Genomic DNA, 5736 nt, shown 5'->3' on the forward strand with positions numbered 1-5736 from the left:
ATTAGTATTGATCAAGAATTAATCTAGGATTAATTAAGTGATCAAAAGAAGACTAATTAAATATATGGGTTGATTGTGTAAATCATCCATACTTGTATAGTGGGCTAATGCTCCATGGATAATCAAGTTGGGCTAAAACCCATAGGATGGTCCATGGATCCAAGGAAATGGAAAGTCATGACAATTAGGGTTTACCCTAATTGTAACACTATATAAAGATCTTATTCTTGACAAAATCGGTGACTAGTATCATTCTAGAGAAGGGCTAGCCGATTTTCATGAAGTGTAGAATTCTCTCAAGTTATTCCAAGTGTATTTGGTGGTGTGTGAACCATTTGAGGTGTCACACTTGGGGCACTAGGCACTTAAGCTTCATGAAGACTTTCTACATCAAAGAGGTATGTATTTTATCTTGTTACACTCATTGTTTTGTATGCTAGATTAGGATAATACCTTGGAAGTTCTTATTTGCATGTATAATAGAGAAAACATAGATTCAAGGTATTTAGGGTTGCATGTACACTTAGGAGTGTTAGAATTCTCAAAACCCAACAGTGGTATCAGAGCCTAGGCTTGTTTTCTTGTTATACTTGCAAAAGAAGCTGGAAAATCGAGTTTTGATGCTGTCTGCCCAGCAGAGTCGCCGAGTCCAAGGCAAAAAGCATCCAACTCGCCGAGTTGGTTCATGCACTCGACGATTTGGACCCCCAGACAGCATAAATTCGACTTTTTTGGCTGGAATTGGACTAGGAACATTACCATAAGATGTGTTTGAACTTATAAAGTTGTTTTTGATGTGGTAATGTTCATGCTAATCCAATAAGATAATTATCAATAGATTCATGTTTTGTTTTAGTTTAAGGTTTAGACTAATTACATGAAAAAGTTTGATTTGAATTATCTTGTTCTTATGAGTTGCTTAGATTAATAGAAAAGTTGAGTGAAATAGTTGTTTTCAATCCAAATTAATCTAAGAGTTGATTCTAAAATGTGTTTTTGTAACTTGTCCTCAAGTTATATGAAAAGTCACATTTAAGTTTCATAAAACTCATAAAAGTTGGCAAAGGTTACAAAAATGAAGAGTCTAGTTCTAATTAAAAGGTGTTATGACTCCATAATTTGTCCTCAAGTTATGAAGGACCAAGAGTCTCTTCATTAAATAATAAATTAAAAAAGTGTAACCTTAATTAATTCCATAAGTTATAAAACAAAGAAAAGTTAATTCTTTTATTAGTTTAAAGTCTTCCATAACTTGTCCTCAAATTATGGAACTTGAAGAGTTTTTGGATTAAAACTACTTTAAACACATAAGTTATGGAATTAATTAGTTTTGAATAGTTTCAAAACTTGCCCTCAAGTTTTGGAATTTGAAAAGTTTTCACTTATGAATACTTTAATTCTAAGTTAGCCCTTAGAATTTTAAAGAGTTAAAATTCAACCCTTATACTTTATAATATTATAAGTTAATAATATATATATATATATATATATATATATATATATATATATATATATATATATATATAAGAGTAAAGTCAGTCTTACCGCTAGTACGCCTCATTCACGAAGCCGGTCTATAAGGTGGGTATAAGGTTGTTGCCTATAAAATGACAACTTAATGGGTGTTCACTCTCACCCACCGCTTGCTTGACTGGTGGAGGGTCGTTAGCCGAACGGGTTTGATAGGACTATAATTCTCCCTTCATTAAAAGTATTAATGATAAATACTAAGTAACTAAACTCTTAATAATACCCAATCTTAGTTACTTAGGAAAATGTGAATAAGGTGCTAATCCATGAAATTACACTTTGCACTTTGTTTAAGTCGGTTAGTGGAGCGTGTGTGGTTAACCGGCACAGTAACTCGTATTTAACAAGGTAGGCAAAGGGTAACTTGATGTTTATCATAGTATCGATGGAGCGTGTGTGGTTAACCGGCACATCGATTGAGGGGTAAACACTTAAGGGTACCAAGTAATTTGCATGGTTACTTCACACCTTGTTTTGTGATCCTCGGCATCCCAGTCACAAAACCTGAAGGGCACACTCGAGATTGAAACATGCCATTGAACAGTTCAATGAATCTCAAAAGATCTAGGAGTTTCAAAACCAATTAAAACCTAATAATACATTTCGTTTATCATGGTGGAAATTGGTGAATCGTCATTCACCTACCTTCAAATAGTTTATAGCTTGGATTACGGCGTACCTCTTCTAAGTTATAAAATAGTTTGTTGGGTCTTAGCCTTAATATTTCATATTGGGTGTCATATTAAGGACTTAAGATCAACTATATTGAATATCTCCCAAAAGATGTTTGGTTTAGACATTTATGATCTTCCCAAATCTCTTGAAACAAGCTTTCCTAAATGAAGATGATGTCCCTTGGAAATCATACTTCATTCACCTACTCCAATTATTCTCCCCAACCCACAAGTTCATGGAAAGTTTAAGGGAACTCAAGCCCAATTGGCAAGGCAAGGTCTAGGTGTGGTCACGTCTTGGAGATGTCGTCACATATTGACAAGCCGGGAGAGTTGGGTGTCAAAGTCTTGAGAAAGTTGGTGGTTCAATCACTTTCTAAGTCACATAGTGAGTTCCTTTGGGACACCTATGAAACAGACTATGAAAAGACCCTTAATGATCTTATTTATTTGTTAAGATCAACTTCCTTAAAACTTGATGGACATTGACAATAGTGACATAGGAAATCCAGGAAAGCATTCTCTTCCCAATGGAAAGGGATCGGCCATAGTCAACTCGGTTGACCAAATGGTAAAGAGAAAAGCTAAGTCTGTGATAGTCCCGCGTACCATTATCAAAGGGTCCATATGTTTATATTGCCAAAGGAAGGGACATTGGTTATGAATCTGCCAAATTTACCTAAGGATGTTGAAGTCAATAAGTTTGACTCTACTTCAGGTAAAGTCCACTATCTAACTCTGCTAAGTTTCTAATATGAGATTCTTGATACATGATGTGACTGGATCACTTGTTGATGTTTTAAGAATCAAAGAAATGTAAAGAAACTTAAAGAAAGAATATGTTGAATCTGATCGCGTAGATGGATTTCTATCGCGTAGCTTGAAGATCGGATTCTTGAGCTACTTCATAGGAGTTATGAGATATTACTTAAGAATAGATAACAACAAGTTTTCATATGGATTGTAAGGATAAGTTTTTCCGCAAAGTTTAAAATAAAAGAAAATTTTGATTTTATTTATTTTAAAATATCCTTACAATGGCATTTGAGGAAAAATTGTTGCTTATATGATTCCATTAATAGCAAGAGTGGAAATATGAAATTGATTCTTTCATTTGTGGTAATGTCTAAATTTACCAAATAAGGAAAGATTCTCATCACCCAAGTTTCAATTGGACCGGAACTTGGAATCATGCAAGTTGTATAGCATGATGAATGAGAACTTTCAAGTATTGGAAAATTAAGACTAATTACTTGTTCACATGGATGTGTGAGTCAAGTAACGGACTAAGGGATCGAGTACACATTCTTGTGCACTAATTAAGTCCACCACAAAAGATTGATAAAACTATTTGTCATAGTTTACAAAAGCTCAGTAAATATGATTATACTTACAAGCTTAAGTGTAACTCTGAGACATTGGAAAAAGGTTCCAATGTAAGGCAGAGCGAAAAAGAAGAATCAAATTAGGCAGAAGGATAAAAGTTTCTCAAATCTGAAAAGATGGGAGAGTACTTTAGTATCATTTTTGTGATCATCATAATGATTAAGAAACCATATCAAAGTTAGTTCTCTAAGGAAATCTTAGTGTATTCTTATGACTAAGACGAGGAACTTGAATTGTTGAAATGGTTAAATCAAGAAGATGAGTCATACTTCGTTCCAATACAAGTCTTAGAGTCATACTCCAAGATTGTAACTTGAGTGACATGTCTTAAAGAAGGTTTAAAAAACTTGTGAAATGTAAGAGTAAAAGTTTTCTACTCTTGTACATTTGAAATTGGTAAGTTGTGATGTTTTGGATAAAACAAAGACCAACTAAGGCCAATTGTGTGAAGTGTTTGTCTTGATTAGAATCCGCACTATCTCTTGGATGTTTGACAAGGGAGTCTTATATGTCAAGAGGACAGTGGGAGTGTTAAAGGTCTTGAAAGTTTCAAGAACTAATCAAGAATAAAACCTGAAGTTCTTCACTAGCACACGACTTGAGGTTTATAACCTATCGTGTTGACATATTCTGTGCCCATTCCAGTTAAAGTTGGTTTTGCATATGAGTTCTTAGAGTTCTCAATTAGTTGCACAACAACTTGGAAGCAATGGCAGGCCCTTGAGCTACCAGGTGGCAAGAAATTAAGATTGAGTTCAGTCCATATGAGTTTGGATTTGTCATTATCCTTGCCTTGTGACTATGGTTTTGACAATTCGCATGCATAAGAACACATACACCATTAAATCTAAGTGTCCTAAGGTTTCTCTCCGATCCATGAAAATGATGGTGAGGAAACACTTTCACTAAGTAGATTTTAGCTAGATAGCAATTGTGATATTTGCATTCTCAAAGTCGTTAGCGGAGTGTGTGTGGTTTACCGGCACACTAACTTGGACTTGTGAGAAGTGGCAAAAAGGTCTAACCATTATGATTACGACATCCCTCTTCATAATTGTTTAGACACACAAGTGTGCTATCTAAGGGAAGGTGTATGATTTTGATAAAGTTTTATCAAAACAATCTAGTATCAGAAATCTGAACTTTGGTAAGAAAGTCAGCTGATTTCTGAGTACATGTCAAAGCTAGTGGGAGCATAAGTGGTATGCTAATAATCAACATGTTAGTGGGAGCATGATAATTATGATAAGTATTGCAAGTTAGAAATGTTAATTATAGAAAACAAAAGTTTCGATTGGGAAAGAGTTGTTTTGCTATAATTAAGGGAGAGGAAATTATACTTCATCTCAAATCTATAAGCTTAGATTGTGAGGTTTTAATCATTTAGTCAAGGATATATATGAATTTCATGTTGGAATGGCTCAACATAAGGAAATTTTGTATATGAGTCCATTATTTGCGTTCTAAAATTTGATTATGATTACAGCATCCCTTTTCATAATCTGAATTATGAGAACTTGGCAAATTGAAATGGAAATGTTATAGCAAAAGACTGGTTTAGTCTTTATGTGAGACATCATGAATCGATTCCCATATGCTTCGGATATAGGATCGATTACATGTGTTATATTTATCCTTTCTAAAATTTTCCAAATGCCTGGGGCATTAAGAAGGGAAAAGGTTTAGAACTGGATATGACTAAAAGGATTAAACAATTGTCGAGGAAAATCTAAGGTTTACCAAAGATTAGGTGCTCAAGGACAGTTGGAAGTATAGTGATAATTCTGGAAGGACCATATTGACATAATCTGGAAGGAGGCAACTCTTGTTCAGAAGTGATAGTCAAAATGGAATCTGGAAATGTTTCAAAGTTTGAATTTTCAATCTGTTTAAGATTAGGAAACTTAATGCAAGAAGGATGTTTCCAAGGAGCTGATCTCCTTTGGAATACTCTGTAATGATTGTTGTCAAGTCTTTCTGACTTTGTGCATAATCATTACAAGAGGATCAATGCATACAAGTTTAGAATCCACAGATTTCAGTAAATGACATGAATTTGGAATTCTTGCATTTGCAGTAAGGATTTGGGAGTGTGAAAAGAGAATCATTGAAGTTATGTTCAATTGATCTAGTTCACAAAGTAAAG

The sequence above is a fragment of the Lactuca serriola genome, chromosome 3 (assembly GCF_051521515.1).
Source record: "Lactuca serriola cultivar US96UC23 chromosome 3, Lser_US96UC23_V15, whole genome shotgun sequence".
Lineage (NCBI taxonomy): Eukaryota > Viridiplantae > Streptophyta > Magnoliopsida > Asterales > Asteraceae > Lactuca > Lactuca serriola.